The 16,159-nt window shown below is 34.3% G+C and overlaps 1 pseudogene; it reads right to left on the reverse strand.

The window, feature by feature from the left end:
• Positions 1–2,830: 2,830 nt before the first annotated feature.
• On the reverse strand, positions 2,831–7,279 carry LOC122306294 (annotated as a pseudogene).
• Between the last annotated feature and the right edge of the window lie 8,880 nt (positions 7,280–16,159).

Raw genomic sequence — 16,159 nt, forward strand, 5'->3', positions numbered from 1 at the left:
AGAAATGTAATTTTTATTTTCTTAATGGGTCATAACTGATTGACCCGTTAAGAAATCGTGTCTTAACAGGTCAATCCGTTTTAAACCGAACCTGATAAGGCTAAACCCAAACTCTCTTTTATCGTATCGTGTTTGAGTTGAGTTAATAGAACGTGTCACATATTGTCACTTCTACTTAAAATAGTTTCTATGTTTGAAAGTAACTACAAACAACACTAAAAAAATGGAGCTGAATCTTTACAAAAACTTTAACACAAAAACCATTCAAAATTTTTCCTTTAAAATTCCACACAAATTAGTCTTGGGAGCAACAGGATGCAATGCGATTAAGATTGATAACAAAGAGTGGGCAAAGGAAGTGAGAGAAAAAAGATAGCAAGCTTGAGATTGAGAGAGTTGCCTCAAGTTTCAACATGACGACAGTGAGCGATGGCACTAGATGGAGATGAGATGGCTAGACAGTGGCTGAGAAAAGGTTATATTTTTTTTCTATAGAGGAACACGACTCACGAGATATGGAAAGAATGGAGATGATTTTATATTTAGAAAAATGATTTGTATAAGCCTAAGATAAACAAGTTTCATACAAATTTTTGTAAAAAAGTAGACCATCACTTAAAAAAGTGTTAAAAAAGCTATTTTTTGTTAGTGAGTTTTACTTTTTTAACGGAAGGCATGTATGAAGCTTGTATATTTAAAACTTATGCCTATCATTATTCTTTTGATGTAGAGCTCAGGACGACATAAGAAAATATGCTGGGAATCTCTCCTCACAGACTCTCAGGTAACTTACACTGGAGTCACACCAGACAATTGAGAAATTTCTATGAAATCAATACTCTACCTTTATTCATTGAGCAATCTTCTCTAATAGCTACGGATATTACAAATTTAAATTGCAACAAACATAGCTGAAAATCGGCTATATGATACCACCAAAAATTCAAATCCAAATTAGCTAAAATTAGCTTTGCATAACCAACAAATAAAACTAAACTTTGAAATTTTTAAAAAAATGGCTAAGGGATCAAATCTTCAGCCTGACAAAGTCTTTGGACACCAATCTTCCACTCTTCCATCATTGGTCAGCCACCAATTCCCCTCTGCTGAGAAGAACTCAACTTCGACGAGTGAAGCGCTTGGTAGAACTCGCACAAATTTGGGTTAAGTAGTTGAAGCTCTTCAGTGCATACCCATGAACAATCAGAGTATGGTCTGTTTTTTCATTGAACTTTTTTCATTTAACCAAGAATTTCTGATATCCACCACAGCTAGTAGACATAATCTGATCATCAAGGATTTCTTCAATTTCTTCTTTCAAAGTTGCCTTTGTGGGAAGCTTAGGAATTTCTACTGGAACTTTATCATCAACATGGTGGCATTCATACAGTTGCAAATGTTCAACGTTAACAATGGGACTAATCTGCAAATCATCCGACAACTCGAGCACATAAGTATTAGTGCCCAATTTCTTGAGAATTTTAAATAGACCTGCCTTCTTTGAATCTAACTTCCGGTAAGTGTGCCGTAGGAAACATTCAGGTCTTAACTTCATCATAAAAAAATCACCCTCTACAAATTCAACGTTCCTGCGATGCTTATCAGCTTGCCATTTATAGAAATCATTGTTGACTGCCAAACATTGCTTGATTTCTTCATGTAATGACTGGATGTGATTAGAAAAATCTACTCCACTCTCATTAACTCTTTTAGTTTCATTCTTACAAACTGAACTTTCTTTTTGGTTGCCATATTAAACCATTCAAAATAGTCTTCTAGTGACATAAGCCAATCATGAAAGCTATTTGGGTCTAAGCTCCCATGATAATCGGGTACATCCACTCTAATTCGATTAGATGCTTCTTTGAAGTGATCATGCTCCCTAGGCTATTGGTATAGCCAAGGGAAACGACCAACGTGGCCACCTCCCTGATGTCGATTGTTCTCACCAATGTTTTATCCACTTGCACCTCCGTCTTGATCATTATTGTTGCTCTAGTTCTCTCCATCACCGCGATCTTGCTCGCAATTTTCCTAGTTAGGAAAGACTTGATTCCATACAAACTCTATTTGTTGAGTAAGGTTGTTGAGTTGATTAGTCATTTGAAGCAACATTTCATCACATTACCCTTGCGTGAGTTGGTTACCACTGTTATAGTGTCGTCCACTTCTTGTACTCATGTCTATGATCACCAAAAGAACCTGGGACTGATGCCAAAATTTATGTAGAATTCAGAACGAAATAAGAAAATATGCTGGGAATCTCTCCTCACACACTCTTGGGTAAATTTCATTAGAGTCACACCAGACAATTGGGAAATTTCCGTGAAATCAATACTCTGCCTTTATTTATTGAGCAATCTCCTTTAATAGCTATGGATATTACAAATTTAACTTGCAACAAACATAGCTAAAAATCAGCTTTATGATACCAATGAAAATTCAAATTCAAACTAGTTGAAATTAGCTTTGCAAAACCAACAAATAAAACTAAACTTATGAATTTTGTTTTTTTTTTTTTTTAAAAAAAAAAAAAGGCTAAGAGATCAAATCTTCAACTTGGCAAAGTCTTGTGACATGGATCTCCCATTCTTCCATCATCGGTCTGCCACCAACTTTATAGTAGTCTGCACAATGCTATGAAAACAAAGCTGCTCCAGTTCTAAATTTCCAAAACAATTACAGCTAAAACTAGAATTAGTTGTATAGAAATAGCAAACAACTAACTATCCTGTCAAAAGAAATTTAGGACAATAAGCACATCACAAAGCTGAATTATCTCAACAAACTTCATGGTGCTATTTCATATGAAACACAATCAGATCATCATTCATATTGAGGTTTCTCCCAAACTAGAAGTGGTATGTGTGTGTGCTTGACTAGAAGAACTTGCTGTGCTAGACGGGCCTTTTCTAACAATGAAAGCTGGTTGTCTAGGAGTTGGAATTGTTGCAGTCTCACTGTCAAGCATGGCAATGATATTTGACATGTTAGGGCGGTCATTTGGGTCTTCTTGTACGCATAAGAATGCAATATTAATACATTTCAAGAACTGATCAACATTGCAACTCTCCCGCAAGGATTGATCCATTAAGTCCAACACCTTGTTTTCACAATCTCCATGCCTAATACATTTTTTAAGTAGATATTGGTATGAAGTAAGATGACAAAAAAAAGAGCTGATGATTATGAAAAGCTATAAATTGCTTACAAAAGCTACAAGGCTCATGGCTTCTTCTGATTGATAAAATCCAGTATTCTCTTTTCCACATATTATCTCAAGGATAACTACACCAAAACTATAAACATCGGATTTGACTGAGAAAATTCCATTTAATGCATACTCCGGAGACATATAGCCCCTGCATTAAGACAATTTTCAGTCAACAGAGTTGGCACATGCATGAGTTTTGTTGAATGGAGTTAGGAGATTGAGAATTCTGGTATTATAGTATAGAGTTAGATTGCTACCTTAAACTAACAAAGTTCTGGCTATTCGGCTTGTGTTATCCCCAGTTTCTCTTCCGCCAACAATCCTTGCCAAACCAAAGTCAGATATTTTGGGGTTCATCTCCTCATCAAGAAGAATGTTGCTGGTTTTCTGATCTCTATGGATGATCATCAATCTAGAGTCTTGGTGAAGATAAATAAGTCCTCTAGTAATTCCCAAGATAATGTTGAAGCGAGTCTTCCAGTCCAAAAGCATGCTCAATTTTTATCTTGCAAGGTTTCCATTTTCCATCGAAGAGCACAATTTGAGAATAGAAACAGATTAAGCTTTTACTCAAATAAGATACAGATTTATCAAGCACTATAAGAAAATAGAGATTTGGTTTAGAAACTAACCGAAGATAAATGAGTCTAAGCTTTTGTTTGGCATGTACTCATAGAGTAAAATCTTTTCATCTATATTTATGCAATATCCTCGAAGTCTAACAAGATTCCTATGTTTGGAGTTTTGAAATCAACGCCACCTCATTTTTAAAGTCCTGTAAGCCTTGTCATGATACACTTGAGAGCCTCTTTATAGCAATTTCTTGACCTCCTGGAAATGTACCCTAGGACAAAAGTACACACAATATTGCTGCTAACAGAAACTATTACAATGAATATACTAAATGATGTTTCTAAATTACCAAGTAAACTGGCACATAGCCCCCCTGCCTGAGCCTGTTTGCATCTGAGAAGTTATTTCTAGTGGCTAGTATGCATTCCAAATCAAAAAAGGGTACTTCTATGCCTTCACATCTTCTTCTATGGACCCAACCAAGTCTAGCAAGTCTTTGACATGTATTTCACTGTCCAATGCGTGAAGTGCTTGTTTTCTTCTCTCCCTTTTCACTTCTGAATTCAGTAGACAACATGTTTAGTATTTACATGTTAATTACAGGATTCAGCTACTAGAGGTTTCATTCTGAATCAAATGGGGTATAAAACTAAAGATTTTGGAGTTACCTTGCCTCTTGGCCATCTTTCTTATATGCATACAAATAATGATGCAAGCGAGAGCAGTCACACATGCAATAGTTAACACCACAATCAGGGGCAATGGAATCTTTCTTGTTGAAGGCTCTTCTAAAGACTTAGGAAAATCACATTCTACAAGAAAGAAAGAGGACTTGTCTCACTTAGATATTTAAAATATTGAAATGGCTCTTCTTGAATAGGTTTGTGACGGCGTTCAAGATGAATTAATGAAAAAACAGATATTGTTAAACAAGAAAGTAGTTTCAATAGAACAACCTTCTGTTTAGCGATAACATCACACAGGTCTAATCTGCATAGGCATCTGACATATCCATCCTAACCTTTAGTACAATTCAAATTTGTGCCATCCCATCGGAAGGTTGGATGGCAAAGGCACCTCAGCTTTCCTTCTCTTGTTGCATTGCAAGTTGAATTTGGCCAATCCTTGCTGTCTGTGGATGAAGTATAGGTTGGCTCCATTGGTGGGTTCCAACCAATCTGTACGTCCTTTATATTTTCTTTGCGATCTAGAACCCTCCAATCTGCCTTCAAATTGATCAGTGGAGTTGCCTACCTCAGTAATCAACTTGAGGGTCGAATTAAATGGCAATGACTCATTGAGCCAATTATGCTAGAATTTATGACTTGGATGACAAATATTCGTGCACTTGGATCGATGCTAACAATAGGATGGGCGCCCCTTGGTGCCTTGAAGCAAACCTGGCCTGACGAGGCGTTGCAATCGAAAATGAAGTACAAGGGGTCGCCACAATCTTCTCCCGTGCTCAAGGGATAGGGGAGCATATATGTGCCACAAGGCTTTCAAGTCCTTGAAGTTGATTCAGCAAGAGTATAAAGTTCAAAGTAGAAAACATAGACTAAAAATTGAAATTTGCCCCTTGTAGTTTTAGGAACCTGTTTCGCATTAAAACATTTAACAGATTTGCTTTGCTGAGTTTTCGGATTGCCTAACAAAATTAAAGATTTTGAAAGTTAGTAGTATTTGGATACTGAGATGTGATAAGATAGTTTTAGATAAAAATTAAATAAAATATTGTTAGTATTTTTTTAATATTATTATTATTTTAAAATTTAAAAAATTTAAATTATTTATTATATTTCATATAAAAATTTAAAAATATTATAATAATAAATTGAAAGTAATTTTCTATCCAAACTAAGAGAGTTGATTCTTTCTCACTTTCTTTTTCTTAGCCATCTTTTTTTTTTTTTTCTTCGAAAAGTAGCTATAATACATTGGCCGAATCAATGCCTGTTGGTATAATTCAGCTATGGAATCAACTCATAATATTCTTACAGTGTTAAAAGTGGCAGTTCTACGCAGATTGATAAGTCTATAGATATTATTGATTGATTACTTCTAAAATGCTGTTTTTTTTTTTTAAAAATTTTTTATTAAAACAATATTTTTTATCAATTAAAAAAATAAAATTAATTTTAATACATTTCTTAATAGTTAAGGGAAAAAAAAAAAAAAAAGCCAACCATCGGTGCAAGTGTTTCTGTAGATGATCGGTCTACGTACCTAGCTAGCATTTCTCTTTAAAAGAATTACCTATGTCAACTTTTGCCACGCGCACTGACAGGTTAAGACCTGGTCCGGATACTCCTCTTGAAGATTATCTATATCCTCAGTCCAAATCCAGCAAACGTGCTGTTTCCAGCTTCCTGATATGAATAAGCGACGCACTGGCTATTTTTAAGGCAATACTCCTTTTCACATTCTGTTTCATTTGCTACCTTGAGATCTAAATCTGGCTGGCTCACTTTCACCATCTTTAAGCTCAAGAATATATCCAAATTAGTTGGTGCCGAATTTCTGGTGCAGCCACCAGAAAAATCTCCGAAATACCAATTATAATGAGCAGGGTTAGTAGGCTTGAACCCCGGCAAACATTTGCAAAATAAAGGCCAATTGTTAATTTGTTACCATTGCAGCTCCCGAATTTCCCACAATAGTTATAAATGCCACATTCGTCTTCCGGTTTCGACCATTTTAAATACCAAATCCGTTTCGACTCATTCTAGTTCAGATACTGTAACTGCCCACTGCTATTCATTACCAGCCTTGTGAAATCTAAACTTCGATTTGTCGGCAGCTGTTTTTTTGGGTTTTTCTGAAATTCGGATTTATTTGATAACAGATCGGCTAGTCATAAGGAATTATTTCATCCGAGCTCGAGAACGTACCTGACATCTGACTTTTCCAGTAAAATCCGAATGTTTTTTTTATGAGAACATAGTGGCCCTCTCCTTGTTGATCTAGCTTAAACGTATGTAGCCCAATTTGGGGGTCATCATCGGCTTGCCATGAAGTTAATGTGAGATTTTCATCCATCTTCATACCTGAAAGAAAAGTATCGGTTGGATTTTTGAAGCTCTCCCACAAACTCGTCGGCATGTGATCATTGCTTGACACTAAGTTTCCAGAATCCACGAGCTTCACAGTTCGGTTTGTAGAGGAGGATTTCTCAAGAGTTGTAGACCAATATTGTTTACCAGTGCTATCCAATACCTTGAGGTTTCCATCTTCTGCAATTCGGAAAACACCAGTAACGTCCGCCGGCAATGGGTTGTCTCGGTTGGCAACCCATACAACTGTATCTCGGTCCCATTTATAGCATATTACGACGAATATTTTTGGGATAGTCATGGTGTTGCTGCTAGTGGTAAAGAATCTGAGTTCAAACGTTCCTCCAGCGGAGACAAGAGTTCCACTCCCAGAAATAAACTCGCCATGCTTAAGAAAGGAAAAAAGATAGAAGAAAGCATAAAGCGACTTGGAGACCATCGTTTGCTCAGTTATCTTCTATGGATTGCCATTTCCAAGAAAGCAAGTGTACATTGGTTCATGACTCCATGTCAGTTCTTTTTATTTGAGGTTTTGGTGGCTTAACTTTTCTTTTTGTCCACAGAACGTAATGGTGCGGTTTGTAAGAGCATCATCATCCGATTTTATATTCTCATTCCTATAATTTAACTCAAATATTTATTTTCTTAAATTTATCCTTAAAATTTATTTATCTTCTAAAAATCTCTTACATCTCATTCTCCATCCCTATCTCTATTCTTTTAAATAATATTTCTCTATTCTTTTTTATTACTTTTTTCTCTATCTTCCATTTACAATCTTAACTACTAACTCTTTTATCTTATTATCTTTTTTTTTTTCAAATATCACTTTCTACTAAATATTTATTAGAGATTTTGACTATCCAATACAGTATTTTTTTTTTAAAAATTGAAATTCGTATTATAAAAATAAATTTTTTTTATTAATTAGTGCATTTTCTAACGTGATGACAAATTTAATTAGAAGAGTACTCAATATCTCTAATGAAAAACCGAAAGTCACGTATTGATGATAAAATTTTTTTAATTGGATGGAACGGTAATATTTCAGCAACTTTTATTTAACGGTAATATTTTTTGTCCTTTCTCCAACGATAATATTTTTTATTTTTTCTCCAACGGTAAATTTTTTTATGTTTTCTCCAATGGTAACTTTTTTTGTCTTCTCTCAAACGGTAACATTTTTACTCCTATGTGTAACAATAGGAGTAATTCCTCTATAAATATGCAAACTCAAGCCTTATTTCCTCTATAGAACCAAACTTCTATTGTATCATTTGATCTCCTACTCCTTTCATCAAATGGCTCGTACTTTCTTTCGCAAATTATTGACATACGTATCCTCTGAAGATAATAGCGATGTTCAAAACATGGAGCAGGATGGACAGTCATCGAGGTGACGTGGCAATAGCCAATGTCGTAAGTTTATTTGACGTGATCATATTCAGGGACACGAGCGCCTATTTCGTGATTACTTTGCTGAAAATCCAGTATATCCCTCGAATCTATTTCGAAGGAGATTTCGGATGAGTCGTCCCCTATTTCTTCGTATTCTAAATGAAGTAGAGTCTTACGACCCGTACTGTAATAGCCCGCTAGAAATTCAATTGTGAAATTTCTATTAACTTTAGGAACCTTGTGAAGACCCCATAAGTTTTCACGAATCTATTAATCGTATAGGTTTTTGTCTAACTACATAGTTAGTGTTATTATTTACTATGGTATCAGAAGTGTGTTTTTGATTATTGGAGATAGTTAGAAGTGTCAAAATGTATTATGGTTTGTGCCATTAGACTCAGAGGGTTATTTAAGGTCTTATGGCGCAATAACATTTTTTCATATTTTCGGACAAAACGTCTGTTCAAAACTGTAGATATTATTGGATAAAAATATCTTAAGTTAACTTTGTGGATATTATTAGATAAAAATATTTTAAGCTAATTTCATGGATATTATTGGGTAAAGATATCTTGAATTGATTTTTGTAGATATTATTAGGTAAGAGAGTCATACACTCCACTCCCACTCCGGGTAAGAGAGTCCTACACTTAACTCTCACTTCAGGTAAGAGAGTCCTACACTTAACTCTCACTCCAGCCTCATCTCTTCCATATCTCATCCATAAGTATCTCCAGTCACCTCTCCCCACGAAATTATTTTCATTTATACTTTCCATTAAAAGAATATCAAACACTCTCTCTCTGACAGCTTTTAGGAGTTCTTTTGCATGCCCATTTCGAAACTTTTGTAAGTATTTTATTATAAAGTATCCTTCATATAAGTTGTTCCTTTTTTAGTCTAGTTTACGTGGATATCTTATTTGTCCCATTTGAAGATCATTTGGTCAGTCAAATATTATGTAAACTATAAAAAGGTCATTCTAGAAGATAAACTGGAGAATATGTTATAGTTTGGAGTTTTTGACCAAGCTAATGGATAGATAGTGGTCCGAAATTTTTATTGAGTATTGTTAACATGTATATATAACTATTGGTTGAGGATTTTTGCATGATTAAAGGTTTTGATGAAATATTTTCTTAGATTTAGAAACTTAGAAACTAGAAGAGGAAAAACAGTTTCTGTTTTGAGAAAGTTTAACTCTTTGGTGGTCTAAACCTATTCCAATGACTTTGATAATTTTATTGGAGGATCCTAAACATCTTATATACATGTTATATTATTATTTTGAAGATATTTGATATTAGTTTCAAAGATATGAAATTTTATGCAAAGAGATATTCATATAAGCCAAAGTGTAGATGTTCTTGGCTAAATTTATGTTTTGGTTAATTTTTAACCATGTGATCTTGAATTAGAAGCTTATATATGTTTTAAGATATCTTTTTAAACCATGTGATGGTTTGGTTTGAAGATTACATATTTATAAGTCATAGATCAAAAGATTGATCAAAACAAGTTGGAAACAAAAATCAATAGAAATAGCATATGGAAATTTCGGCCCTATGGAGTTTTAATAGTTGTGATTAGTTTTAAATTTTTCTAAATTGATATTTGAATTTAGGATAAAATTTACATGATGCATGTAAATTTTGGTGACTTTTGGAGTTAGTATGCAAAATCCTTAAGTCATGGGTAAAACGATCATTTTCTTACATGCAGAGAGTAAAATGGAAATTTTATTCTTTAAGTTAGTATTTTATATATTTCAATTTATTAGTGATTTAGTACTAACTTTTAGAATCACTAATTACAGTTCCTCGTGATCGCGCTTAAAGTTTTATAAGAAACGCGGAGATCGATGTAAGTTAGCTTTTAACTTACTAGCAGTCTACTGTGTATGTGTGCTAAGTAAATGAACTACAGTGTATGTATGTGTGTTATCATATATGTCATGCCATGCCCAGTTATCACGTAATTGTCTATTATACAGAATTGATTCTGTCATCAATTTTTATCTGTTACATAATATATTCTGTCATGTATTACTGTACCTTACAAGTACGTCATGCTAAGTATACCATCTATTACATGTATGTCAAGTCATGTAATATTTACTGTTGCAAGTATGTCATGTTAAATATGTTGTCTATTATATGTTATGCCATGTTACGAAATGTTTCTATCTCAAGTTGGTCATGTATTTCAAGTTATGTTCAAGTCACGTTATGTTACATCAGGGCTTCAGTCATTTCGTATTTCAGTCACGTTTCATCTTGATTACTTATGTATGGGGTCACAGCAATTGTGACGCATACACTACGTGAGACACAACAATTGTGACACGTAGAATACATGGGGTCACAACAACTGTGGAGTATGTATTTAAGCAGTTAAAGAATAAGTTTCCGTAGAATACATGGGGCCACAACAACTGTGGAGTATGTATTTACACGTAGAATACATGTGGCCACAACAACTATGGAGTATGTATTTTTCATGTTAAGTCAAGTTTCTGTAGAATACATAGGGCCACAACAACTATGGATTATGTATTTACACGTAGAATATATAGGGCCACAACAACTGTGGAGTATGTATTTTTCATGTTAAGTCAAGTTTGTGTAGAATACATGGGGCCACAACAACTGTGGAGTATGTATTTTTCATGTTAAGTCAAGTTTGTGTAGAATACATGGGGCCACAACAACTGTGGAGTATGTATTTACACGTAGAATACATGGGACCACAACAACTGTGGAGTATATATTTTTCATGTTAAGTCAAGTTTCAGATCAAGTTCATGTCAAGTCAAGTTCAGTTCATGTTTCAATTTAAGTTATGTCAATTATGCTATTTTGTACGCCAAGTTATGCTTTAATTACTTATGAATTTGATTATGCATTTATGCTTTTACTGTCATCCATGCATCATTAGCTTGTGTGGAAGTTTTTTGTTAACTTACTGAGATTTGTAATCAAATCTCACTTTGGTAGTCTCAACTACCATTCCTCCCGAATGGTAGATCTTGTTACAGGACCTGAAGGAGAATCATGAGTTGATCAACTAGATACAGTTGACTAAGCGACGGTGCGACGTCAATGTTAATATAGTAGTTAACGTAAATTACTACTTGTACAATAGAGTTGCATCTCTAGTACTTTTTGGATCATAACCATTTTGGACTAGTGTTGTGATCTATTCAATGAGTCTTTATGTATGAAGTATGTTTTAAGAATTTGGGATATTTTCAATTTGGTGCATAGTATTGCTAAAAAAAAAAAATTATCCGCTGCGAATATTGCATAATGTTATATGCATGTTAGGAACATTGCATCTTATATGTCATGAACGGGGGCAAGTAACCTTGTGTTGCATGTCTCAACGCTTCAAATGTCCGTCCAATCCCAAACGAAATTTGGGGGCGTCACAGGGTGGTATCAGAGCAATACGTCTCTGGGCAGTAAATCCACATGTCCTTAGGAAATGCACCAAACATTAGGCTTGAAATTTTAGTCGTTAGTAGGTTTGAATTTCTTAAGGTATGAAAGGTAGTATGTGGTTTTAATACATATACTCGTGTGTTTCAAGAAGGGATACATGACTCGTGATAGAATACCTTGGAATCCTAAAGGAGATAACAATCAAGAGGATCAGAATATCCCGATGGATGAAGGATTAGTTGAGGTAAATATAGTTAACGTTGATCTGATTGCAATTGATGGTAGTATTGCATTATTGTTATTTTGGAGTAGGTCAAGTCATTGTGGTTGGTAAATTGTACATTGTTTGATTCAAATGAGTCATTGTTTCTGTAACAGCCGCTAGAAATTCAATTGTGGAATTTCTATTGACTTTAGGAATCTTGTGAAAACTCCGTAAGTTTACACGAATTGATTAATCGCATAGGTTTTAGCATGTCAACATAGTTAGTGTTATCCCTCACTATGGTGCTAGAAATGCGATTTTAATTATTTGAGATGGTTAGAAGTGTCAGAATACATTATAGTCAATACCACTAGGCTTAATTGAATATTGAGGATTTTTCAGTACTAAGTTTGTTACGTTTATTTTTGGAGTGAATAGTAAGCTCGGTAAACGTACTAAGCACGGTGTTTTTTTCAAAATCACAGTGTGTAATGTCCAAATTAGGTTAGGAAAATTTTATTTAGACACATGGAGATATTTTAGCCACCTTACTCTTCCAAGTCTACTCCACATTTGGAAAATATATTGAGTTGATTTTTGTAGACATTATTGGATAAAATATTTTGAGATAATCTTTTATAGATATTTTGGGTAGGAGAAAACCACACTCAACTCTCAACTCCAGCCTTATCACCTCCCTTATCTCGTCCATAAGTATGTCCAGCCAGTACCCATGAACTTATCTTCAATTACACCTTCCAATAAAAGATTATCAAACACTCTCTCTTGGACAGTTTTTAGGAGTTCTTTTGCACGCCCATTTCGAAGCTGTTGTAAGTATTTTATCATAAAGTCTCCTTCATATAAGTTGTTCATTTTTGAGTCTAGTTTACATGGATATCTTATTTTCACCATTTGAAGATCATTTGGTTAGTCAAATATTATGTAAACTATAGAAAGGTCATTCTGGGAGATAAACTGGAGAATATGTTATAGTTTGGAGTTTTTGACCAAGCTAATGGATAGATATTGGTCCGAAATTTTTATGGAGTATTTTTAACATGTATATGTGACTATTGGTTGAGGATTTGTGCATGATTAAAGGTTTTGGTGAAATATTTTCTTAGATTTAGAAACTTAGAAACTGGAAGAAGAAAAACAGTTTCTTTTTTGAGAAAGTTTAACTCTTTGGTGGTCTAAACCTATTCTAATGACTTTAATAATTTTATTGGAGGATCCTAAGTATCTTATATACATGTTATATTATTATTTTGAAGATATTTGATGTTAGTTTCAAAGATATGAAATTTTATGTAAAGAGATATTCAAATAAGCCAAAGTGTGGATATTCTTGGCTAAATTTATGTTTTGGTTAATTTCTAACCATGTGATCTTGAATTAGAAGCTTATATATGTTTTATGACATCTTTTTAAACCATGTGATGGTTTGGTTTGAAGATCATATATTTATAAGTCATAGATCAAGAGATTTATCAAAACTAGTTGAGGAAAAAGTTTCTGTTTTTGGACTAAGTGTAAAACCAAAAACTCCAAATGTTATTTTGTGATTTTGGTGACTTTGGTTTGATGATTTAAAGCATGTTTGATGTTAGGATGATATTATGAATATGTTAGAAGTAAGATTTGATTTTTGAAACTCTTGGAGATGTTTTGATTTAAGGTCAAAACTTGTGATTCAAGTGCTTGGATCTTTTATAAAAAAAGTTTGGTGTTGATTATTAGCTTATTCTAAATGGATGTTTTAAGTATGGTTTTGAACTTAGGATTGGAAGATGTTTGTTGCAAAATTTTGGTTTAAGCATGAGTTTTGAAGTTGAAAGGAATTGCAACAAAAAAATCAAGGGAAATGGCCTATGGATGTTTCGGCCATAGTGTGTTTTCCACAGTTGTGTTTTGTTTTAAATTTTTTTGAGTTGATATTTAAGTTTAGGACAAAATTTACATGAGGAATGTAAATTTTGGAAACTTTTGGAGTTAGTATGCAAAATCATTAAGTTATGGGTAAAACGGTCATTTTCCCACATGTAGAGAGTAAAATGAAAATTTTACTCTTTAAGTTAGTATTTTTCATATTTCAAATTATTAGTGATTTAGTTCTAACTTTTAGAATCACTAATTGCAGTTTCTCGTGATCGCACTTGAAGTTTTATAAGAAACGCGGAGATCGAGGTAAGTTAGCTTTTAACTTACTACCAGTCTACTGTGTATGTGTGCTAAGTAAAGGAACTACAGTGTATGTATGTATGTATGTTATCATATACGTCATGCCATGCCAAGTTATCACGTAATTGTCTATTATACAGAATTTATTCTGTCATCAATTTTTATCTGTTACATAATATATTCTGTCATGTATTACTGTACATTACAAGTATGTCATGTTAAATATGTTGTCTATTATATGTTATGCCATATTACGAAATGTTTCTATCTCAAGTTGGTCATGTATTTCAAATTATGTTCAAATCACGTTATGTTACCTCAGGGCTCCAGTCCTTTCGTTTTCCAGTCACGTTTCATCTTGAGTACATTCAGTTTGTGTAGAATACATGGGGCCACAACAACTGTGGAGTATGTATTTAACTGCATTGTGATGTGTAGAATATATGGGGCCACAACAACTGTAGAGTATGTATTTACACGTAGAATACATGGGGCCACAACAACTGTGGAGTATGTATTTTTCATGTTAAGTCAAGTTTGCGTAGAATACATGGGGCCACAACAACTGTGGAGTATGTATTTTTCATGTTAATTCAAGTTTCAGAGTAAGTTCATACTAAGTCAAGTTTCAGATCAAGTTCATGTCAAGTCAAGTTCAGTTCATGTTTCAATTTAAGTTATGTCAATTATGTTATGTTATACGCTAAGTTATGCTTTAATTATTTATGAATTTGATTATGCATTTATGCTTTTACTGTCATCCATGCATCATTAGCATGTGTGGAAGTTTTTTGTTAACTTGCTGAGATTTGTAATCAAATCTCACTGTGGTAGTCCCAACTACCATTCCCCAGAATGGTAGATCTTGTTATAGGACCTGAAGGAGGATCATGAGCTGGCCAACTAGACACAGTCGATTGAACGAAAGTGCGTCGTTAATGTTAATATAGTAGTTAAATTACTACTTGTACGATGGAGTTGAATCTCCAGTACTTTTGGATCATAATTATTTTGGACTAGTGTTGTGATTTTAGTTGTTTAATAGGTTTTTATGTATGAAGTATGTTTTAAGCATTTGGAATATTTTCAATTTGGTGCATAGTATTGCTAAAGAAAAAAAAAATTATCCGCTGCGAATATTGCATATTGTTAGATGCATGTTAGGAACATTGCATCTTATATGTCATGAACGGGGGCAGGTAACCTTGTGTTGCATGTCTCGACGTTTCAAATTTCCGTTCGATCTCGAATGGAATTTGGGGGCGTCACAGGGTGGTATCAGAGCAATACGTCTCTGGGCAGTAAATCCACAGGTCCTTAGGAAATGCACCAAATATTATGTTTAAAATTTAGTTGTCATTAGGCTTGAATTTCTTAAAGGTATGATAGGTATTATGTGATTGTAATATGTATACTCGTGTGTTACAGGAAGGGACAAATGACTCATGGTAGAATACCTCAAAACCTTGAAGGTGGTATCAATCGGGAGAATCATGATTCCCCGATGGATGGAGGATTAACTGAAGTTATGCGTAGGCTGACTGACGTGCTTAGACATCAGCAACAGCAACAAGTGAACGCACCTAGACCCAAAGTTAAGGGTTGTCCATATGAGAAGTTTATGCTTTACCGTTACCCAAATTTTTTTTGGTAATGAAGGGCCACTGAGAGCCGAGAAATGGATTATAGATCTCGAGAGAACGTACAAGATTTGTGGATGTCTTGAGGACCAAAAGGTTCTATATGCTAGATACCTATTCCAAGGAGAAGCTGGAATATGGTGGGATACACGTAGGCAACTTCTAGTTAGGGAACTAGGTAGTATGGCTGCATTGTCTTGGGAGAGGTTCAAGGAAGAGTTTGACAACAGATTCTTCCCAGACTCTGTCAAACAATTGAAAGCCTTGGAATTTGCGTCCTTAACACAAGGTAGTTTGACTGTAGAGCAGTATGCCGCTAAATTCATGGCATTGGGAAGGTTTGCATCACACTTGATTTCAACTCAAAAGATGCAGGCACAAAAGTTTCAAGCAGGACTTCTGCCTAGAATCCGAAGTCAAGTAGCTTGCCTTAGAATAGAGAATTACCA

The sequence above is a fragment of the Carya illinoinensis genome, chromosome 4, assembly GCF_018687715.1.
Source record: "Carya illinoinensis cultivar Pawnee chromosome 4, C.illinoinensisPawnee_v1, whole genome shotgun sequence".
NCBI classification, from domain to species: Eukaryota; Viridiplantae; Streptophyta; class Magnoliopsida; order Fagales; family Juglandaceae; genus Carya; species Carya illinoinensis.